This window comes from Chenopodium album, chromosome 8, assembly GCF_948465745.1.
Source record: "Chenopodium album chromosome 8, dcCheAlbu1.1, whole genome shotgun sequence".
In the NCBI taxonomy this organism is placed as follows: Eukaryota; Viridiplantae; Streptophyta; class Magnoliopsida; order Caryophyllales; family Amaranthaceae; genus Chenopodium; species Chenopodium album.
Genome location: NC_137841.1, coordinates 17,942,948 through 17,968,413, shown reverse-complemented (window position 1 = coordinate 17,968,413; position 25,466 = coordinate 17,942,948). Strand labels below are relative to the sequence as shown.

The 25,466-nt window shown below is 38.4% G+C and overlaps 1 non-coding gene and 1 pseudogene across 1 annotated transcript; both read right to left on the bottom strand.

The window, feature by feature from the left end:
• Positions 1-12,573: 12,573 nt before the first annotated feature.
• On the bottom strand, positions 12,574-16,422 carry LOC145642778 (eukaryotic translation initiation factor 2 subunit gamma-like; annotated as a pseudogene).
• A 4,681-nt stretch (positions 16,423-21,103) lies between these two features.
• Positions 21,104-21,210, bottom strand: LOC145556930 (small nucleolar RNA R71). Its single transcript, XR_014092023.1, has one exon. It is a non-coding gene; the product is annotated as a small nucleolar RNA R71 (small nucleolar RNA).
• Positions 21,211-25,466: the final 4,256 nt, after the last annotated feature.

Genomic DNA, 25,466 nt, shown 5'->3' with positions numbered 1-25,466 from the left:
TTTTGGAAGAAGAAGGATTGTCGTTCTTCTTTCCTTTCCAGCCACTGTTGGAGTTATTGTTGGCAGCTTTTAACTTAGCCAGGTCGTCTTCAATATTGATCCCAATGTCGTAGACGGCCTTGAAGGTATGGAGATTATTTTGATACTTGAGATGCTTAGAATATTTTTCTTGAAGGTTTTTGATGAAAAACCTTACAGACTCTTTTTCACTTGGAACCTCAATCATCTTAGCTAAGGTTTTTCTCCATTTGTTAAAGAAAGAGGTGAAGCCTTCGTTCTCTTTCTGCTTGAGGATTTCAAGCTCCCTATGGTCAGTCTCAAGTTGAATGTTGCACTTGTATCTATCAACGAAAGCGTTTGCTACGGACTCCCAAGTAGAGGTCTTTTCTTTTTCGAGAGAAAAGAACCATTGTTGGCAAACGGTCTCGAGAGATAGTGAGAATAAAGAGGGGAAAACCTTCTTATCGATACCCTTAATACTCATTATTGTTTCGAAGGCTCTTAAAGGAAAGTAAGGGTTATCAGTTGCTTTGAATGTTGGGATGTCATTGGCATTGAACTTCTGCGGAAGAAGATCTTTATCAACCGAGACCCCTTGTGAAGTAAGCCCTTGAAACTTGTAGTCGCTAGATAGTTTTATTAAACTCTCTTGCATGAGGTCCATCTGTTGTTATTTCACGGGATCGTCAATATTAAGTGTGAGGAGCTTCAGTGCCTCAGTCACGATAACCAGTTGGTTCCTAAGCTCATTGACTTCTTCTTGTGTTGCCATTAGTGTCCTAGCTTTCCTCTTACGAGCTATGGGTTTGTCGAAAAGTTAGACTTGTACGAAAAGGTTGTATTTGATTAACCGTCCTTCCTTTCTTGACTACGCGCTGTAATTTAAACCATTTTGTATTTTAATTACTTGACTCGAATCGACTTGACTTTAGGGTTTTAAAGAGGAAAAAAAATAATAAAAAAAAAAAAGGGTGCATATTTTTTGGTAAAAATAAGCAAAAAAATATGTATATTTTTAAGAGTTAAGTATAGTATTTTTTTTAGAAAAAATGGAGGATTAATATCCGACTTACCCCCCTACAAAAAATGACGGAAAAAACGCGCATGAAAGACTCTCTTAGACATGGTCAAAGTGTTTGTATTGGTGTGTGCGTTGAGTGTAAGTGATATGTTTGGACTCTTGTGTAAGACCATGGGACTTAGTTTCTAGACTCAATTAATGACTCGACAAAGTATTATTGACAGTAAATTTAACCGAGTTAATTAGCAAACTGGTTAATTAGACACTAGGTGATGATTCGATCAATAATCCGAACTGTCGGCAAAACGACAAGACTGGCGCCTCTCTTTGTAGTGTAGCGCCAGACGACAGAGATGTCGCTAGGCGCCACACTCCACAGAGTGACACTACAGTTCAGACTTTGGCGCCAATGCTGGAGATTCAATCTGAGACTGTTTTCGGTGTTATTAATCAACAGGGGCATGCCTAAAATCGTACTAGGTCAATTCTGATTAAAATATTAGACTTTATTTACTCAAATTAATTAATCAATTAATTAATTAGGCAAAGTTCTTTAAGTCATTAATTTATTAAATCTCAACACAAGTCAAACAAACGATTAAGAAAACATATATATGCACAACAAATAATGCACAATTAGTCAAGTAGGCACAATATGATGCAATGAGTTTGCAACCTAACCATGGCTCTAGTTATCTAAAGTTCAGGATATGGTTTAGTCAATAGAGGGTCCATGGTTAATTGTCCGGATGCACCGCGTGGAAGCTTAACCGTGAAGGGTTGGCGCGAGTGGATGGGACACCGCGAGTTTTAGAAAAACTCGCTTCCATGGTTTGGTGAATTCAACATTCTCGGATGTACCCTTTGTTGCTCAGAGCGTTAAATCAGGTAGATGGAGCATGAATTCACAGAGGGTTATGTCCATATGTAGAACATATATGGGTTTCAAAAAAGTGAGAAAAAACTCAATCAGGAAGTAGGATCGAGCAAACAATGCGAAAAACTGGTCAAAATTAGAACGCATATTTCTGGCTCGGTATTGGAAGAATTTGACGCCAGCAAACAGAGGTTGGCGCTAGGATTTATTTGTAGCGCCTGGCGACATGGCTGTCGTCTGGCGCTATGGTTAAATGTCTGGCGCCAGCTTCTGTTCTCTAACGCTAATTCCTACATGCTTCAGCAGCTTTCTGTGCTGGATAAAATTTTCCAGTTTCGCGCAGTGTTATTTTGGTCCTAGTTGTGAAAGATATTTCTCAAATTTCCTACGTGTAAAATCCTATGTTTTTAACTCATTACGGATGGTCTTTCCAATGAGATCTTTTTTATGCATATGACAATAATGTTAATCAAAATTACGCACATGAAATACTTAGAACGTTTCGAGTCTCATCCACTCATTCTAAATCATTGCCGAAACAAATTCAGGAATTAAAATAGAAATCTTCCCTAGCGGAGTCGCCAAAAAACTGTAGGGCTGTTTCAAGCGTTAATCCCCTAGCTTGAACCCCACTATGATCATACACTAAAGTACGGTGGCGTCCAAAGGGAAAGAAGATAGAGCAAAAGAGTCGCCAACAAGTTTTTTTAGGAACTTGTAAACCGTTCACAGGGTGAAGGTTACACCCCTTAACGATCCAAGAGATCGTCAACTCCATAAGGTTTTAAACCAAATAGGGTTCGGGGATGAAGGTACAAATCCAACCTAAAAGAGATTGAACCTGCCCTAATAATAGGCTTCTACTTTATTCTGATCGTATTCATGTGCGCTTTCTGACTAACATACAATCAATAGGTTTACCCTAAACCTGTTTATCTATGTTGGTTGACTATTAATGTACAAATAAACTATTATTGGCGATCACTTGAATTATAATCAAATTAACCCTAAACAAAATTATTAATATCTTATTAAGCGTGATTACAAGTACCAATTCCCTTTAAACATGCATAAAAGGCGTGATGAAGCAATAACATTGAAAATCAAGCAACATAATAATAATAATAAATAATAATTATAACAATAATTATAATCAAAATAATAATCATAAAATTATAATAATAATATTCATAACCATAATCATGAATCATAAAAATAATCATAATCATAATTAATAATCATAAATCATGTTAAAGCATAATAATAGCAAGATCCTAGGCATGATACTAACAAGATTAATAACAAACCCTAGCATGTCACTAACAATAAAAATCAAATCTTTAACCCTAACATGATACTAACATGAATAAATATTAGGAAGAACATAAAAGGCATCATACTTTTAATCATACTTGATATTAAAGTTACCCTAGACATGATACTAGCAATATCATAATAACATCATAATATCAATAAAAACTATTAAAACATTTACTTTGATGCCTCGTACCTCTTTCTAATAACAAAATACACACGTTAGAAACTTCAAGGAAAATAATAATCAAAGCAGCTAAATTAAATAATAATTGAAAGGGAGATTATGGACCAAACCCTCAGAAATTAAACCTTTCACGTCTAGGGCGAAGGCAACTTTGAATATGGCTAGGTGTATCTAGATCTAATGAATGCGGAATTTTTATATTTGATAGAAGCTAGTTTATAAAAAAGAGAGAGAGAAAGAGATCAAGGAAATCTTGATGAGAGTTGGTATAAGATTATAGAAGAGAATGAGAGAGAATTGATAATTGTTGATGAGAATTGGTGAATGAAAACGAAGTTTTACGACGTTATTTATAAAGAAAATCAGCCAAAAGATAAAATATCAAAAACAGAGTTCTGGCGCACATAAAATTTAAATAGCGCTAACGCTGGCTATTGGCGCTAGACGCCAACATTAGCGCCAGGCGCTTGATTCAGAAATTCACCCGTTTTCTTAAAATCAGATAAAAATTGTCGTACAAGAGGATAAAATCGTATTTTCCTCAAAAAATGTTCTTTGATTTTAATTTATCAATGCTAACTGAATTAGGAATGAAAAGAACCTTCTAGAAGAATCTAGAAGACTAAAACCATTCCTAATTGCATCAGGAATGATAAATCCATATTAGGCCCTCCCCTAAATCATTGGGCCGCATATAAGGCTCAAACCGGGCCCAGTTCAGTAAATTGGCCATAACTTCCTCAATATTCATTGGAATTTGGCTTAAAATATATCGTTCAAAAGCTCTTGTCAAGCCTCATCCAACTACACCACTATTAGACCCATATCATGGACCAACCAAACTGGATTGGCTGTTTTCTTAAAATAAGTTTTCAAAAAACAGAGAGAAGAGAAAAGAAACTAAAACTTTCCGCAACACTAAACCTTCCACACTTTCACTTCATTCGATTATGATTCGACGCAAAAGATACTCATCACTGGGTTTGGTTTTGGGGAGACACAAGTGGGTGTCTACAAAGAGCTACGTCGGGTTACATTCGACGTAACTTTTGTTTTACAGGTTTCATCCCTGGAATTAGTGGTATGGTGTGGTGAGTTATTTCTCTATTAATGCCTGGCATATCTTCATATGACCAAGCGAATACATCGATGAATTCTTTAAGTAGATTGATTAAATCGGTTCTTTCTTGTTCATTAAGTGTTAATCCGATTTTAACTTCTCTTTTATTAGTTGAATCATTTGAGATATCAACCGTCTCGTTTATCTCAGTTATCGGTGTTTTCTTTTCAAGTGTTTCCATTGCTTTAATAAGTTCTTTTTCATTTTCATTGTTAGTTAAGCAATGCTCGTCATCTTGGATTAAAGAAAAGCACGAGGAGTAAGAGGAAGAAGACATATTATTAAATTCGAAAATCATTACATCGAAGAGAGATATGTCCTCATGGACTTGATCATTAACTATCCTAGGAGGAGATATAAAAGAAGGGGGTGCTACAACTAAAGATTTAGATGACTCTACGGGAAAAGACTCTGACTCTGACTCTGACTCCGACGACTCTTCGACTATCGATCCTTGCCCTGTCGTAATGGAGATTCTTCTTCCTCTTGGAGTAGTCACCTTGACTGTCTTGCGCCACCCTTGTAGTGATCCTTCCGCTGGAGTGATGAGCTTTGAAGGATCAAAGCTTTCGCTTTGTAGGACCGTTCGGATAAGCGAGAATTTATCCTCTATGTAAGTCGGCTCATCTTTTTCTCTCCCAAATAGTAATCCCATGACATTAACGTCAAAGCATGGGGATGCTTTCTCCTTGAGGATAGGAGTTGGGATTTCATCTAGAAAGTAACAATCAAGGAAAATTTCGAATCCCGGTTACCTTATGCCATTTACGACAAAAGGTTCAGGAAATTCGTAGCATGGATAGTCCTCTCCTTCTTTTATAAATTGTCCATTGAGTGTAAGAGGATACTGATCCATTGGAATTGCTTTCTTTTGGATGCGAGCGTTCCTACGTGCTTTTGACTTTTCCTGGGCTCGCTTGAGATCTTCCTGATTCGGTTAAAAATAAAGTCCGAAAGTGTCTTATTTAGGGAGGCCAGGTGATTCCAGCGATTTTGCTATTCCTTTCTTCTTTCCTAGGGTCATCCCAGGAAAATGTCCTTGTTTCTTCATAATAGAGTTCACTATCATATTGGAGTGGGGGTCGTGGCAGAGAGGGGTCCTTTCATCTTCCTTGATGACCTCTTCATTAAATCCCCACAAATCTTCATCATCTTCATCGTGCTCCACATTGATTACTGGATTTTCTATGGCTTTAATTCTCATAGGTGAAGCATAGATCGTAATAGGAATTCCTCAAACTATGGCCTTTACCTGTTGGTGGAGAGATGAAGGGACGGACTTTAGGTCATGAAGCCAAGGGCGTCCCAACAATAAATTGAATGAAGCCTTAATATCTACTACTTGAAATGCAGTAGCATGTTCTATTGCTCTAGCCATTATATTCATAGTAATCTTGCCAAGAGCTTGACGACGAGTGTTATCGTAAGCTCTTATCCTTGCGTTGACGGGGTTAAGTCTTCATCCCTTATGCCTAGCATCCTCGCAGTTTTGAGTGGACAGACATTAATGGTTGTTCCATTGTCTACAAGAGTCATAGGGACAATCATTCTAATGCAAACTACTGTGAGGTTTAATCCCTTATAATGCTTGTCACCTTCTGGAGGTAAATCCTTGTCGAAAAAGGTGATCAAGTTGATAGGACTAGGGAGATCACTCGTAAGGAAGTTAGCCAACCCCTCAAGAGTGGTGTCAGAATCTATCCCTATGTTATCTAAGGCATTCATCATTGTCAACCTATACTCTCGAGATGTTTCTAGAAGCTTCCATACATTCATTTCAACCTTTTTTTTCTTGAACTATTTGACAATATCATTGTCTTTTATGATAGGTATGGGAACTTGTTGCGTAGTTGGCACAGGTTGTGTTGAAATAGGAGGTTGCATTCTCCCAGATCTTGTGAGGATGTCTATGGATGAATCTTCTTCAACCCAGAACTCATCCATGACATATGACACTGTAGGTGGAGGTCCTACCATGTCTTTTAAGTAGATGTCTTCTTCATCGCTGTCCCAAACTCCATTAATACTTATGTCTTCCTCTTGTGGAATTTGGACTAGCCTTTTGTCATTAATCATTTTTTGAATTAAATCTTTAAATTTAAAACAGTTTTCGATAGTGTTACCCCCTGATTGATGGTATTGACAGTAGAACCTATCTGTCCTTTTTAATGATTCAAATGGTCTTGGTTCGAGAGGTTTGACCTCGCCACTCTCAGATAGCATATTGAACATTTGAGCATATGGAATCCCAATTGGAGTATAGAGTCTATTACTCTTCTTGGGTTTGTCAATTACTTGTAGAGAGAAGGGTTTCTTCTTTGTGGATGGGACCTTGTCACACTTTTTCTGAAGCTCTTCTAATTGTTTCTTCGCAACTTCGAGAGCTTCACGTAACAAGTTTGATCCCTCCAACATGGACAGTGTAAGCAATTGTATGTCCTCTTTACTTGCTAGTTTAGGAAGGTCATCCATGGCATCAAAAAATATCTCCTCCTCTTCTTCAATAGCATGGATTTCTTCGATAGGTTTGATGAGAGATGAGGGATCAACCTCGTTTTCCTCATCAGAGATGGCTAAGGAGTGAGCGAGAGGTGCATTATCAATGCGCGGCTTCTTGCTGACATGAGGCAATGGCAGTTTATTGTTGTCGATTAAATCTTGGATAGCTTCCTTAAGCTTCCAACAATTTTTGGTCAGATGGCCCTACCTTGGTGATACTTGCAATGTGCATTGGGGTTCCAGTTAGCCGTTCTCTTCTCGACCGACGGGTCCCCAAATGGTCAAATAGTCCAATAGGAGTTATAAGACCCTTTGCAATTAATCGGTCAAATGCGGTGTCATAACTCATACCTATAGGAGTAAAGTTCCTCCTAAATGGTTTCTTTTGTCCTTGATTATTCATAGCAAGGACTTCACTTAAGTTAAAGTTACTAACATTGTTTGAGTGGGCGGTCTTGGAAGAAAAAGGATTTTCGTTTTTCTTGCCTTTCCAGCCACTGTTGGAGTTACTGTTAACAACTTTCAGTTTGGCCAGGTCGTCTTCAATATTGATTCCAATGTCATAGACGGCCTTGAAGGTAGGGAGATTATTCTGGTATTTGAGATGCTTGGAGTACTTTTCTTAAAGGTTTTTGATGAATAACCTCACGGATTCTTTTTCACTTGGCACCTCAATCATCTTAGTAGAGGTTTCTCTCCATTTGTTAAAGAAAGAGGTAAAACCTTCATTCTCCTTCTGTTTGAGGATTTTAAGTTCCCTATAGTCAGTCTCAACTTGAATGTTGCATCTGTATCTATCAATGAAAGCGTTTAGTATAGACTCCCAAGTAGATGTTCTTTCTTTTTCAAGAGAAAAGAACCATTGTTGGCAAACGGTTTCGAGAGATAGAGAGAACAAAGAGGGAAACACCTTCTTGTCAATACCCTTGATGCTCATTATTGTTTCGAAGGCTCTTAGGTGAAAGTAAGGGTTGTCAGTCGCTTTGAATTTCAGGATGTCGTTGGCATTGAACTTCTGCGGAAGAAGATCCCTATCCACCGAGACCCCTTGTGAGCTAAATCCTTGAAACTTATAGTCACTAGAAAGTTTCCTCAGACTCTCTTGCATGAGCTCCATCTGTTGTTGCTTCACAGTTTCATCGATTTTGAGGGTTAAGACCTTTAACGCCTCAGTCACAGTAATCAATTGGTTCCTTAGCTCATTAACTTCCTCTTGAGTTGCCATTGTTGTCTTAGATTTCCTTTTACGAGCGATCAGTTTGTCGAAAAGTTGGACTTGGATAAAAAGGTTGTCTTTGATTAAGCGCCCTTCTTTTCTTGACCACGCGCTGTAAATTAAACCATTTTGTTTTAATGACTTGACTCAAATTGACTTTGACTTTACGTTTTGAAAAAGAGAAAAAGCAAAAATAGGGTGCATATTTTTGGCAAAAATAAGGCATACATTTTTTGGAGTTAGGTATAGGGTTCAAACAAGTGGTTTAATTAGAGGATTAATATCCGACTTACCCCCCCTAAAAAAATGACAGAAAATACGCGCGTACAAGACTCCCTTAGACATGGTCAAAGTGTACATTAGTGTGTGCTTTATATGGTGAGTGTGAGTGACATGCTTTGACTCTTGTGTAAGACCATGGGACTTAGTGCTTAGACTTGACAAGGTATTATTATCACTGAATTGACTAGAAAACTGTGTAATTAAATAGAAGGTGATGACTCGAGCAACAAATCGAACTGTCGCCAAAACAATAGGACTGGCGCCTCTCTTTGCAGTGTAGCGCTAGACGACAGGATTTTCGCCAGGCGCTACGCTCCACAGAGTGGCGCTGCAGTTTTAATCTTGGCGCCATTCCTAGAACGTCGATCTGGAACTGCTTTCGGTATTATTACTCTACAGTGTATGCCTAAAGTCGTACTAATTCAACTCTGATTAAATTATTAGAATTTAATTACTCTAATTAATTAATTAATTAATTAGGCAAAGTTATTTTAGTCATAAATCAGTTTATTTAATCTTAACACAAGTTAAACAAACAGTTATGAAAAAACATATAGAGGATGCACAACCAATAATGCACAATTAGTCAAGTAGGCACAACATGATGCAATGAGTTTGCAACCTAACCATGGCTCTAGTTCTCTAAAGTTCGGGATACGGGTTAGTCAAAAGAGGGTCCATGGTTAATTGTCCGGATGCACCGCGCGGAAGCCTAACTGTGAAGGGTTGGCGCGAGTGGATGGGACACCGCGAGTTTAGAAAAACTCGCTTCCATGGTTTGGTGAATTCAACATTCTCGGATGTACCTTTTGTTGCTCAGAGCGTTCAATCAGGTAGACGGAGCATGAATTCCCAGAGGGTTATGTCCATATGTAGAACACATATGGGTTTCAAAAAAGTGAGAAAAACTCAATCAGGAAGTAGGATCGAGCAAACAGTGCGAAAAACTGGTCAAAATTAGAACGCATATTACTGGCTCGGTATTGGAAGAACTTGGCGCCAGCAAACAGAGGCCAGCGCCATAATTTTGCATTAGCTCCTGGCGAAAAAGTTGTCACCTGGCGCTAACGTTAAATAATTGGCGCTAGACTTTGTTCGCTGACGCTAGTTCCTACATGCCTTAGCAGCTTTCTGTGCTCGATAAAATTTTCCAGTTTCGCGCAGCATTATTTCGATCCTAGTTGTGAAAGATATTCCTCAAATTTCCAACGTGTAAAAATCCTATGTTTTAACTCATTACGGATGGTCTTTCCAATGAGATCTTTTTTATGCATATGACAATAATATTAATCAAAATTACGCACATGAAATACTTAGAACTTTTCGAGTCTCATCCACTCATTATAAATCATTGCCGAAATAAATTTCAGGAATTAAAATAGAAATCCTCCCCTGTGAAGTCGCCAAAAAATGTAGGGAATATTTCAAGCATTACCCCTAGCTTGAACCCCACTGTGATCATACACTTAAGTACGGTGGCGTCCAAAGGGAAAAAAGATAGAGCAAAAGAGTCGCCTACAAGTTTAAGGAACTTGTAAACCGTTCACGGGGTGAAGGTTACACCCCTTAATGATCTAGGAGATCGTTAACTCCAATAGGTCTGGAACCATGACTGGTAGTTTGGGGATGAAGGTACAAATCCAACCTAAAATATATTGAACCTGCCCTAATAATAGGTCTCTACTTTATTCTAATCGTACTCATGTGCGCTTTCTGATTAACATGTAATCAATAGGTTTACCCTAAACCTGTTTATCTATGTTGGTTGAATTTAATGCACAAATAAATCTATTATTGTCGATCACTTGAATTATAATCACATTAACCTTAAACAAGATTATTAATTATATTATTAAGCGTGATTACAAGTACCAATTTCCTTTAACATGCATAAAAGGTGTGATCAAGCAATAATAATAGATATCAAGCAACATAATAAATAATCATAACAGTTATTATAACAATTATAAAAATAATCATAATCATGTTAAAGCATCATAATAGCAAGATCCTAGGCATGATACTAACAAGATTAATAACAAACCCTAGCATGTCACTAAACAATAAAGATAAAATCTTTAGCCCTAACTTGGTACTAACATGATATTAGGAAAGAAAATAGGAAACATACTTTTAATCATACTTGATATTAGGAATTTTTAGTTGTTACCCTAAACATGATACTAGGAAGATAAAAACGCCCTAACATGACACTAGGAACCATAATAACAACCCAGACATGATTTCTACATCATAATATCAATAAAACCATTAAAGCACTTACTTGGATGCCTTGTATCTCTTTCTAATAACAAAATACACACGTTAGTAACTTCAAGGAAAATAATAAAATCAAACAATTAAATTAAATAATTGAAATAGAGATTTGGGACCAAACCCTCAGAAATTAAAACCTTTCACGTCTAGGGCGAAGGCAACTTCGAACTATGCTAGGTGTGTCTAGATCTTGTGAATGCGAAATTTTGTTTGTAAAAGGGGTTGGTTTAGAAAAGAGAGAGAAAGAAAGCTTAAGCTTAGAGTGAGAAAAGAATTAGAGAGGTTTTTATAGTTGAGAATATTTGATGATTAAAAACGGAGGTTTTAGGAGGCTATTTATAGTGAAAATCAGTCAAACAAATAGAAAAACAAATCAGAGTTTCGACGAGGATAAAAGAAGTTAGCGCCAGGCGCCAAGCATTAGCTCCAGGCGTTAACGTCTGTCGTCAGGCGCTAACTTTTATCTTCACGCGTTTTCTTAATTCAGATAAAATTTAGCCATACAGAAGGGCAAAATCGTATTTTCCTTAAAAATACACTTTAATTCTGATTAAAACTCTAAAAAGTCAGCTAAAGTCAATTTATTAATCCTAATTGCATTAGGAATGATAAATCCATATTAGGCCGCATATAAGTATCAAACCGGGCCTAGTTTAGTAATTTGGCTATAACTTCCTCATTATTCATCGGATTTGGGCTTATAATATATCGTTGGAAAGCTCTTTTCAAGCCCCATCCAACTACACCATTATTGGATCCTTTCTTTAGACCAACAAAACTGGATTGACTGTTTTCTTAAAATAGGTTTTTGAAAACAGAGATAAGAGAAAACAAATTAAAACTATCCGCAACACTAGACTTTCCACACTTTCACTTCATTCGATTATGATTCAACGTGAAAAGGTACTCATCACCGGGTTTGGTTTTGGGGAGACACAAATGGGTGTCTACACTTTGATTATGAGGATTTAGATGAAAAGAATTCATTCAATATACAATTTGTAGAATAAAACCAAAAATTAATTACTACTAATTGAATTGTAAAAAATTAAAACCCCCACAATATCAAATCTATATATTGATGAATAATTGAATATACTAATCAAAACACTATGAAAATTAATTTACTACTAATTGAATTGTAAAACACTAAACCTAGATTAAATTGGGTAAACATATTCATCCCTAATTAACAAGTATACTCCATTAATATATTAAAAACTTGTAGATCCGAACATGAGAAGTCATGACCATTGACCAGCCACCTTACCGAAGCAAGCACATCACCGCACCTGCCACAAAGTTGCTTCGATTTGTTATGAATTATTGTTGTTGTTGGGGTTGTTGTTGCTTCGATCTGCTGGACGAAGAAAGGGTGACGGAGAGAGAGATGGGAACGGAGAAAAAGAGACACAAAGGAGAGGGACAGAGATGAAGGGAGACGAAGGAGAGGGACGAAGAGAGAGGAATAGACACAGGAGTACAGGACATAGAAGATGGAGGAGAGAGAAGAAGGTGGCTGCTAATAGTGCTAAGTGAAATGCAAAAAACCCTAGCAAGCTGTATTTATATTTTTTTTTTAAAAAAAAAACTTACCGGGTCAGCGGGTACTCGTCTAACATACAGGGCAGCCCATGTCCCGACCCGGATAACATGCATTTTTCCCGGGTCGGGTACCCGTCCCGAAAAAACAGCTTTTTCCCCAAATTTCCCATCGGGTATTTACCGGGTCATCGGAAAATCGGGTCAGGACAATCGGGTCGGGTTTTTTTTAACACCCCTAATGGAGAGAACAAGGTGGGATATCAAGGGTAACACCGGCTTGAGTTTGTCCCCATCCGATAAGTCGCCAATGCTTCAACCTGCCGACTCAAGGCAATTTTCTCTCCTTTGCTAGAGCAAACAGGACATGTAAGTTGCAACTTTGCCAAATGCACATCATGTTTGACAGTAATTGTACGGGCACCAGTCGACATGGAACCAATATTCAACATAACAATCTCTCCCTTTTATTAGTTTTGTCACCTTTCCTTGTTTCTGAGTCCCCTTTGTTCTCACACCAATCAGACGTCCAAGGAAGAAGAAATTTACCTATAGCATAGAGTGGCAACTCAGAACCCTCATAAACTATCCCAATATGAAGATAAATCCACAGTCCACACCTCCACCATCTCAAGGCAGTGTATATAACAAAAGCAAGAATACATAGCATAGTAAAAAAAAATACTTAAATGCAAGAAAATCACGGTGATTGGTACTCTGCAGGAGGGCAGCGAATATGATGTTGAAAGTTGACCACGAGACAAAATAAATGAGCTAGAAAATGCTAAAATGTTGACGAAATTCATAAATGATAACAGAGCCCAATTGGAAATTATTTTATACCTATGGCATTTCACAAGATACTGCCAACAAAGGGAACAAGCACCTTGGATATACACATATAGAAGTCCAAGCACAGGGAACAGTAATGAACATATTAAAAGTAACAAGGGTAAGAAATTTACCTCTAACTCAACGTAAACTTCAGGAAGAAATCCAACCTCCCCGAGTACCTGACCCACCAGTCTATCAGCTCTGGTTAAAGTGGGATCCATGGTTGTTCCAACCCCAATGATACCTCCTGGCACAACAAATTGTAACTCATTCTGCTCAGCATACAGTGAAACAATTCTGGAGTATATGGGTGAGCATGTAATGTTGCCACTATCATCCTTTACAACAATTCCAGGTCGAACCTCAATAGTTTGGTTTACTCTCAAGACACCCTGCATACAAAAGCAAATAAAATGAGAAGATTTTTCAAGGTACCACCAGCCAATAGGTAATACGATAGCAAACCTCATAAAATTTGTTACTGCTAAAAAGAAAGAGGACCTTTAAAATACTTCCACCAGCAACACAACCACGTATATCATCAACATCATACCCAGGTTTGTTAACATCAAAAGACCGGTTCACAATCATAGTTGGTGGTGAGATGAAATTTTTCTCGGGGATATGAATCTTTTTGACAATGTTTTCACAAACAACATCGATGCTATACTTCAATTGACCAGAAATTGGAATTAGAGGGGCTTCAACAGCAGCAGTTCCCAAAAGAAAAAAAGGCCACATCAGTAACATGCTTCAGCCTTTTACAAGAATGATTTAGACCTTGGTAAATTGGCTCTAACATTCTAGACAAGTTACCTGAACAAAATTCTGAATAGTTTCATACTGGTTCAAAGCAACATTTTCTAGGATAAGATCAACCTTATTTTGGAGAATGATAATATGCTGAAGTCGCATGATCTCAATTGCAGCAAGATGCTCAGAAGTCTGGGGTTGGGGGCAGCTCTCATTAGCAGCGATAAGAAGTAAGGCCCCATCCATAATAGCAGCTCCATTAACTCATTAAGCATAGTAGCCATCAAAATATCATGACCCTGTCATTAAGAATTTCACATACATAAATCAGACAAAACTGGTGTAAAACTGAAGATGCTCAAGATCTAAGGCTGGAGATAATCCACTTATATTCTTATAACATAGAAGGCTATCCAATCTTCAACCAACAGCAATATTGTTGTCAATCAATTAGTGAATGGGCACTAGTGTACCAAATTAAAGTCGAAAAAGCACAAAGGCTGTAGTTGTTAAATAATTCATTTTTTAGATGGAACACCTCTTTTTTCATTCTTATAAGGATTAATTCCTACAATATACTTAATCTTCATATCAAATTAATCAGTAAAACATAATTGCGGAAGCGTACCAGATTCCATGACAATTGATCGAATCCCTTCTTGATTATGCGTCTTCTAGTAGATACACACTCTAGGGTTTCTCTCTATTGATGGGATATAATGAGAGTCTATTGTATGCACTACTAGGGACCATAACCCTAGATGTCTATTTATATAAATAGACACCCTTCCCTAATCCGCCCATCATGCATTAGAAAAGGTCCAGCGGTCTCTACGCATAAAACTAAACCCATACTTTATAAAAGACGTAACAAGCCCAATAATAATAATTACTTTAATGGATCACTTAAATTTTGGGCTAAACTACATGACAGCGTATATAGACAATCATCACCGTATAGTCCACATACATTATTATTGTATTTAGGTCCATAAATTTCTTACAATCTCCCACTTGGACCAAATACAATTACATGTTTGTGATTCTTGATGATTGCATTATACTTTAACTTTATGAGCTCAGAATACTATCATTTTCAAACGTCTTTAAACAATTCGGTCCATCAATTATATTAACACAGAGTCAAAGCAATCTAAGTTACAATTAACGTAACCAGACCCATCAATGGCCACAATGTTAACAGAATCAACGACATGAATCAAGCATAGGTGTGTAGCATGGAAATAACAAAATGTGATCCAAAATGTCTTTTTCCAACTGGTCCACTTTAAACTTTAGCAAGATCACGATATGATCTAATAAAAGAGTAAACCAAACTGAATACTTTATTTCTGCAGAAATCCTTAAAACCTCAATATTCAAAACATGTTTATGTCATACAAGCAATAAGATAACAAACTCCCACTCAAACTATATATCCTTAGGTGGCATGACACCCATACGAGCAGTGTGCTCATGAAATACTTTGGATGGTAAACCCTTAGTAAGCGGATCCGCAATCATGGAGTTTGTGCTAATATGCTCTAAGGATAATTGTTTACTCTCCACTCTTTCCTTCACAGCTCTAAACTTGACATCAATATGCTTTGATTTTGACAAGCTTTTGTTATTGTTGGCATACAATACTGCTGACCTGTTGTCACATAGCAATTTAAGTGCTCTATCAATAACATTCACTATGCGTAGACCCGTGACAAAATTCCTTAACCATAATGCATGGTTGGATGCCTCATAACAAGCTATGAATTCTGCTTCCATGGTGGAAGTAGCTGTAAGAGTTTGTTTGACACTTTTCCAAGAGACAGCTCCTTTAGCTACGACAAAGATGTAGCCAGATAAGGATTTCAGGCTATCTTAACATCCAGCAAAGTCAGAATCAGTGTATCCAACGATCTCAAGTTGATCTGACCTTCTGTAAGAGAGCATGTAATCCTTTATTCTCTGCAAATACTGTATAACCCTCTTTACTACTTTCCAATGACCAAGTCCTAGATTGCTTAGGTATCTGCCCAACATTCCAACAATGTATGCAATCTTGACGGGTACAAATTTGAGCATACATAAGGCTCCCTACAGCTAATGCATAAGGGATTTTCTTCATTTCTTTATTCTCAAAGTCATTCTTTGGGCATTGAGTGAGACTGAACTTGTCTCCCTTAGCCACAGGAGTATCACCTGGTTTACAGTCTTGCATGCCAAACCTTTTCAAAACTTTCTTGATATAGCCCTTTTGTGACAATCCAAGAGTGCCTAGATGACGATCTCGATAGATTTGTATCCCTAACACAAAAGAGGCCTCCCCAAGATCTTTCATCTCAAAGTGGTTTGATAGAAAAATCTTGGTTTTGTGCAAATAGCCTATATCGTTGCTGGCAAGCAATATGTCATCAACATATAAAACAAGGAAAAAATGCTTACTCCCACTAAACTTATGGTACACACAATCATCAGCTGCATTTGTCTCAAAACCATGAGACATAACAACTTGATGAAACTTAAAGTACCATTGACGAGAAGCTTGTTTGAGTCCATAGATGGATTTCTTTGAATCTCCCAAAACAAAGTTTTCTTTGAATCTCCCGAAATAAAGTTTTCTTTGAATCTCCCGAAACAAAGTTTTCTGGTTGCTGCATATAGATGGTTTCCTCAATGTCACCATTCATAAATGTTGTCTTAACATCCATCTGATGTAACTCAATATCATAATATGCTACAAGTTCCATCATAATCCTAAAGGAGTCTTTAGAAGAAACTGGTGAATAAGTCTCCTTATAATCAATGGCTTCCTTTTGAGTATAGCCCTTAGCGACAAGACGAGTCTTATGCCTTATCACATTGCCATTTGAGTCCCTTTTGGTCTTAAAAATCCATTTACAACCAATTGGTTTCACACCTTCTGGCAATGAAACAAGGTCCCAAACGTCATTGTCCATCATTGACTTAACTTCCTCATTCATGGCATCAATCCACTCTTGAGAGTTAGGGCCTTCAATGGCTTGGCGAACGGTGATTGGATCATCATCCACCATTTCATTATCCAACTCTTTTTCTTAAATTAGCTAGTGCAACAAATTCTTCGCTAATTTCATTGTTATCCTCCTGTTCTTGGAGAAAAACAATGTAGTCATCTGAAATTGCACTTCTTCTTTCTCTAGTGGATCACCTTAATGGCACTAGTTCTTGAAGTTGTTGAGTTTGTTCATCATGAATTTCCTGTTGATTATGAATAGGGGAATTATTTTGAGTTTCTTGAGTTGTACCTTCAATCATGCCAGGAATTAATGTCTGATCATGATTGATAACAAATGAAGGAAGAGAAACGTGTTCCTCTTCGAAAATAAACTCTTTAACCTTATCTTCCCCTCCAAACTCAACATCTTCAAAAAATCTAGCATTTCCCGTCTCAAAAATTGATCTAGTTGTGGGATCATAAAATTTATACCCCTTAGACCTTTCAGGGTACCCAACAAAGTAACAACTGACAGTTCTAAAGTGCAATTTCTTTTCATTTGGACTATAAGGTCTTGCCTCAGCTGGACAACCCCAAACGTGTAGATGTTTTATACTGGGTTTCTTACCAGTCCATAGTTCATAAGGGGTTTTAGAAGCTGCCTTAGTTGGTACTCTATTGAGAATATAAGTTGCGGTCTTAATTGCCTCTCCCCATAAGGATTCTGGTAAGGTAGAGTGACTAACCATACTCGCTTACCATCTCCTGTAATGTTTTATTGCGCCTCTTAGCTACACCATTCATTTGACGTGATCCTGGCATGGTGTATTGAGGGACAATTCCACATTCCTCTAGGAATTTAGCAAATGGCCCTGGACGTTGTTCACCAGATCCGTCATTTCTGCCACAGTATTCACCACCACGGTCAGATCTGACTTTCTTAATTATTTTCCCAAGTTGATTTTCAACTTCAGCTTTATAAGATTTGTACACATCCAATGCTTGGGATTTCTCATGAATCAAATATAGGTAGCCATAACGAGAATAATCGTCTATGAACGTAATAAAATATTGTTGACCATTCTAAGAAGTTGTAGGAAATGGTGCACAAATGTCCGTATGTATTAGTTCTAAGACATCTAAAGCTCGTTCGGCTCCTAATTTTCTTTTGTCTGTTTGTTTTCCTTTGATACAATTAATACATACATCAAAATATGAAAAATTAAGGGAATAAAGAATTCCATCTGACACAAGTCTTTGAATTCGTTAGTTAGAAATATGTCCTAAACGTTTGTGCCTAAGTGATGAAGAATTCTCATTTGCTAATTTTCTTTTGGTACCACTAGAACTGACATGCAGACTTTCATTAGATGAAGCAATAGTATCCAACAAATATAGGTTGTCAAATCCTGATAAAGAACCAGATCCCACTAACTTTGAATTATAAAAAAGACTAACTTTATTGTTTTCAAAAGAACAAAAATAACCAGATTTGTCCAATGTAGAAACAGAAATTAAATTCTGCCTAAAAGACGGTACAACAAAAGTCTCTTTTAAATCCAAATAATATCCAGCCTTTAATGACAACGTAAAAGTGCCTATAGCTTTAACTTCAATTGCCTTGCCATCACCCACATAGATGTATCTTTCACCATCACTCGGTTTTCGGCAATTCTGGCAACCCTGCATGGACACACTTATGTGAGTAGTAGCACCAGAATCTAGCCACCAAGTGTGTTTAGGTACCGATTAAATTAACTTCATAACAGACAAAAGAAAGAAACATACCCTTTTTCGCACGCCATGCGTGGTACTTAGTGCATTGTTTCTTCTTGCGAGTCATCCCACTACAGAAGAAGCATCTAAATGCTTTTGTTTCATCCTTCTCTTATGTTGCTTCTTTTGTGGTTGCGAAACCGCATCCTTACCCTTCTTCCTTTTCTTGCCATCCTTAGAGGAAGATGCCAAGTGAGCACTTTCTGTCTTTTCTTGCTTCAATCTCTCTTCCTCTTGAACACAATGAGAAATGAGCTCATTTAGAGTCCATTTCTCCTTTTGACAGTTATAACTAACCTTAAACTGTCTGAACTGTTTAGGAAGAGATATCAAAACCAAATGCACGAGCAAGTCATCAGACAGCTCGATCGGGCGAGGCACCGCCCGATCGGGCGCGCCTTTTTTTTTGTCTCTAATAGCAATCTCGCGCCCGGCAGGGCGCGTCACCGGGCGCCAGACTAAGCTTCTCCCGCCCGGCCAGGCGCGCCTCTGGGCGCCAGCCTTTTTGGCCGGGCGGCTCATTTGGACCACTATTTGGACTTCGATTGGGTTCGAATTCTTCGGGCCAATCTGGACGTGTGTTTTATTAGTTGATGTTTAACGTAGTTTTAATTTGTTTTCGTTTAGGATTTTTGTACGGAGTATAAATACTCCTCCGTAATACGTTTTTAGGATCACTTCTTCTTCTCTTCTTCTCCTCTTTACTCTTTCTTTACTCTCTTAATTATTCTCTTAGAAATCTCTCTCTAAACCTTTGTTCTTAATCTACTCTTAATTCCAGATTTATTTTGGTAACGATTTCTCTTCTCTTAATCTTAGTTATTTATTCTATTCCTTTAATCATGTCTTATTTTATTGCTTTGATTTGTTTAGTTTCTATTATGTGTGAGTAGTTTTATTTCTAGGGTTTATGGGGATCTAATAAATAATATGAAGGGGTAAATTATTGTTGTTGATTATCAGTGCTAGATTAATTTCCTATTGATTGATTTAATGCTCTGTGACTAGATTAGGCCTATCTTTTATGCATGAGTTTGACAATAATGATTCAAGATGCGAGAGATGAGAATTGATGTTTAGGTCTAGTTTCAATAGGCAGGTTAATTTATAAATGGTTAAGTCGAGAAGCGAGAGATGAGATTTAATACCGGTAAATTAATTGTGTGATTGTAATACGTAGCGAAAGCCCTTTGCAATCTGGTTAATTGATGCATTGATGATTAACTATTATTGATTATTGGCATTGCATGATAATTTATTATTGGATTGTTTTAATGTTTTACAATTGCGGCTTGTAAAAGTATAGCAATATTAAATTGATGAATCGAGCAGATGTTAATTTGATATTAAAGGCTATTTTCAATAAGAACTTAGATCTAGTAAATTGCGAGAGCCTGTTAGATCTATGTTGATTAATAAATTGCGAGAGCCTGTTAATTATGTTATTTATGCAATGTCAATGATTGATTACTATGTTTTACCCTGAAGTATTATTTATTGGTGAACCTATGCCCAAGATCCTTTCATATATTGTTTTCTTCCTATTCTCAACCTTAGTAGTTTAGTTTCTTACTTAATTATAAATATTGGTTACTTAAATAATTTAGATTATAATAATTAATTAGGAGTAAAAAGACTTGTTTCCTTGTGGAGATCGACCCTACTTCCCTATCTACTTTAGTTAGAGGACTTAGGTATTTACTTTTGATTAGGGGATACGACTATACCTTGTCAAAATTTGGCGCTGTTGCCGGGGAAACGGTTTTATTTTTATTTCATATTGTTTTTGTAGTCTAGATTATTCCCCCTTTTGTCTCAGAGAGCGTTAGTTCTCTAAGACAAATCTCACATTTGCTTCTAGTTTTTTTTGTTTATGCCCAGGTGTTCCAGATCAGGTTACATCCCATTCGATCCTGAGATCGAACGTTCCTTCCATTGACAGAAAAACTTTTACAAGCAAATCCTGGCGGATTCTGGTAATAATAACAATAATCACCGCGATCCTCCAACTGATTCCAGCGATTTAGAGGCATCATCAGACGCAGAATCAGAGATGATGGCTCCAAAGAAGCTTAGTGATTATTCACAACCAAAGCTTACGGATTTTCCACATCTCACCCCTACTCCGGCTCTTGATGGGGTTCAATTTGAAATCAAACCTCAATTTATAACGATGATAGAGAGGAAGCAATTCAGTGGAGCCAAGTGTGAAGACCCGAATCTTCACATTGCCGAATATTGTCAATATTGCAACACCATCAGGCAAGCCGGGGTCACTCAAGACCAAATCAGGGAGATTCTCTTTCCTTTCTCTTTAACTGGAAAAGCTAAATTATGGTTTAATGGCTTAAATAGAACTACACTTGGTATAACTGACTGGGAAACTCTTGTTTTGAATTTCTATAACAAGTATTATCCTGCAGAGAGAACAGCAGTACTACGGAGTGCGATTCAGAACTTTGCCCAAGAAGCCGATGAGTCTTTATATGAGGCTTGGGAGAGGTTCAAGGACTTACAAAGAGAATGCCCTCACCATAATTTAGCACAATGGCAGTTAATCCAAGCCTTTTATAACGGCATTGGAAATTCCTCTAGAATAATTTTAGACTCTGCAGCTAGTGGGAGATTTATGAATCTCAATGTTGATGATGCAGGTCAGGTTATTGAAGATATGGCGATACACAATTCCCAATATGGGAATCCCAGAGGATTTGCTAACAAGGGGAAGCATAGTGTCGACTCTGTATCCTTTTTGCAAGCTCAACTAACCTTTATTTGCCAAAAATTAGATAACCTGAGCACTGCTAATGTAGCTAATGTTTCTGCAATTAATAATAATTCTAATGAGGCTTTCTGTGAAAATTGTGGTATTGTAGGTCATTGGGAGCAGGATTGCAGGAGTTCCGTGGAGCAAGTTAATGTCTTCCAAGCTTATAGGCAGAATAACCCATACTCCAACACTTACAGTCCTGGGTATCGGAATCATCCATACCTTTCCTACCGGAGCACTAACGTTCAAAATCCACCACCACAAGAACCACAGGCGCCACAACAACAGCAGCAGAAATATTATCATCCCAATGCTAGCCAGAAGAACCAACCACAACAACCCTCCTCATTTTCCGACCCCTCTCTGGTGGAAATTAGAGCAATGTTGGTCAATATGCAAAAGCACATGGAGAGCAGAGATGCGACAATCGATCAAATTTTAGCGCATAATAAAATTGTAGATAATAAAATTGCGCAACTCTCCGCTACTCCACAAGCCCGGCAACAGGGAGCCTTGCCGGCACAGCCTACAAGGCCTACGGATCAAGCATTTGCAATTACTCTAAGGAGTGGTTCGAACTATGAAGGGCCCTCTATGCCCATAGTTGATGAACCTGTTTTACTAAATAATGCTAATCTTGATTCCATTAAACCAAACAATGTAATTGATAGCCCTGCAGGGTTAAAGGATAATACTAACATATCTAATTCTACATTGCAGGGTACAGCTCCAGAGAAGGTGGCTACTCCAGACAAGAATAAGAATGCTCCAAAGCCAATCATCAAACTTCCTTTCCCCAATCGTCAATTGAAGACAAACTTGGATAAGCAGTTTGGTAAGTTCCAGGAGGTGGTTAAAGATTTGAAGGTAACAATTCCCTTTACTGAATTGATAACACAAATCCCCTCGCATGCGAAATTTATGAAAGAAATATTGACGAGAAAAAGGTCTATTAGTGAGGTAGAGACAATAGCTTTCACTGCAGAGTGTAGTGCCATACTTCAAAATAAGTCTCCACCTAAATTAAAAGATCCGGGTAGTTTTTCTATCCCTTGTCATATTGGAAATCTCTTGATTGATAATGCATTATGTGATTTGGGTGCTAGTGTTAGCGTCATGCCATTATCTGTGTGTTCTAAGTTGAATATGGGTAAATTAAAAGCTACCAATATAACTCTACAAATGGACGACCGTTCTTTCAAATACCCCTTAGGTGTTTTAGAGGATGTCCCCGTTAGAGTAGGTAAATTTTATATACCTGTAGATTTTGTTGTTCTTGATATGGCTGATGATATGGAAACCCCAATTATTTTGGGTAGACCATTCCTTAACACTGCAGGAGCAGTCATAGATGTAAGAAGTGGTAAGCTAAAACTATCAGTAGGGGACGATAAAGTTGTTTTTAATCTGAATAATGCCCCTAAAAGCTCCATGACTGAGGAGAAATGTTTCAGTGTTAATGTGGTTGTAAATTATTCTAACAAGCCCCAAGCTCTTGAAAAAGATCCCTTGGAGGCGATATCTTGTGTTGCATCCTTTTCAGATGAGATAGACAAATGGCAGAAGGAAGTCGATGCAATAGAAAGAGCACTCTACAATGTTGGTCTTGGTTTCGAGGATGAACAAGTGGAACCGATCGAGCAAGTTGTGCGAATCGAGCCTACGGTAAGTGTTCCACCAGATCGAGTTGCAAGTGTTGAACGTAATGACAATTTGAAGTAACATTCGATCGAAGAAGGGTTTTTAGTGCGTAGCATTGAAGATCCCCCAATCCAAGTCAAGGAGGATCCACCAGATAAGGCGACTTGGCGTCCCACAGGTTATGTCAGGAAGCCACATCGCAGCCTAAACATCGCTAGACCGGGTGAGAAACCACCCGATCAAGGGTTAGGCCAAGGGTCCTAAAAATTGTACTTGGTAAGAAGGTCGTGCGGGACCTAGATAAACCAGCGCTTTGCGGGAGGCAACCCGTATTTTTAATGCTTTTTAGACTAGTTTTTCTTTTCTTTTTCTTATGAGAGGAGAGATGAGGGAATTTAATGAGTTTTATGAGTGTTTGTACAGGTTTGAAGGAAAAGAGTTAGCTAATTTATGGAGAAAAGAAGAAAATTAACAATCCCCGATTTAGTCTCGGGCCCGACCGGGCGCGAGAGAAAAGCTCTGAAAATAAGAAATTTCGCCCGACCCGGCGCAAAACTTGACGTTTACGGACTAATTTGTCCGCCCGATCAGGCAAGCCTCGCCCGACCAGGCGCGAGAAGGGCGAAAATTTTGGACTAATATTCGCCCGATCGGGCGACTGGCGCCCGACCGGGCGCGAGAGCAAGATGGATTGAAGTCGTTAGATCGCCCCACTAGGCTGGCGCCCGACCGGGCGCGAGAGGTTACGAAATGAGTGCGAATCAGATCGCCCGACCGGGCGAAGGCCGCCCGACCAGGCGCGAGAACATGCTCCAAAATTTTCAAGATCGCCCGGTCGGGCGATGACAGGGCGCGAGCCCATCCGCTCCCTTCTTTTTCCTTCTTTTCTTCTTTCTTTCTCCATTTCTTCTTTCTTCCATTACTTTCTCTCTCTAAAAACTCAAATTCTCTCTACCTTCTCTCTATGATTTCTCCTCCATTTCTTAGCCAAATTCAAAACTTTTTATATTTGTGATCCTCTCTTCATCCTCTTCACTCTCATATAAAAATTTGACAGTTTTAATTCAATAAATTTTCAACCCATTTCTTCAACATGGCATCAAAGAGGGCTAGGTCCATTTTTGTTAGGAGCTTCAGTTCGAGGGAGGAATCCGACCCAGACTTGCAGCTCCCGTATTGGCCGACGATCCGGATCGTGAGCCGGGAAGAAAAGGAACGATTGGAGCATTTGATCGGTCGTGAGGTAATTCCTTCTCGGTGGTTACACCGCCCTACCCTAGAAACATTTGGTTTGTATGATTTTGTTAAACGATTTTTTAATGACATTGGCATGAGAAAATTTGTTGACACGCATTATCCTACATACCGAGAACTTACCTGTGAATTCCTGTCCACTTTTCATGTTGTTAGTAGTAGGAATGGGCCTAATTTATTTTTTAGGTTAAATAATAGAAATATTAGTTTAACTTTTGTTGAATTTTGAAATTTTTTTGAATTAAATTCTGAATTATCTCACCAGTGGCATGCAGATTATAAAATGGGTGACTTATATTATTCTTTGACTGGTTTACTTGCCCCCGACCCCCAACATGCTAGTACCAAACCTATTCACCACCCTGTCAAAAAAATCTGGCAAAGATTTGCGGGTTTGTGTTTTTTAGGTAGGGCCGAGCCACATAACGCTCAAACTAACGAACTAGCTGTCATAGGACATTATGTGTACGGGTTCGGGAAATTGAACATAGGCAGTTTTATAGTTCATCATTTGAGTAAAAATGCCACAGCCAGCACCACTTCCAAGTCCCCTATCCGTTTAGGAGGCCTTATCACTCGCATAGCGGTGAAAAACGCCGGTTTTGTAGTAGACGGACCCCACCAGCTGACTAACTGTGGACCAGATACCTACATGACTGCTAGGTATTTTGAGGATGTGGGGTGGATTAGACCGGATAGCGAGCAGACACCCTTTTGGTGTATCCGAACTAGGAACGAGCAACCTTTGCCCATCTTTCCCCTACCCAGTCCAGACTTGACCGCCTTTCCCCCAGGGCAACTTTCTTACACTTACGATGCTTTAGTTGCCAACGCTAGGGGGCAGCCACCACCAGTTCCCCCACCCCAGCCTCAGCCCGAGGTGGCTTTCTCTCCACCTCGTATGTCCCATTCCGTCCCTCATGTTGACTCTAACCCAGTTTGGGATCTCCAAAGTATAGGTCAGGCCCTAGGACGTATCGAGCATTCACATACTGACCTTAGGAGGATGGTAGGCTCCTTAGACCAGAGGTTTGGGTATCTAGAGAGAAACCAGGGTAGAGCTCTCTACCCTATGTATGATGATTATGCTCGTCGGGGCAACATTCCCGACGACGCTATTAACCCTGACTGG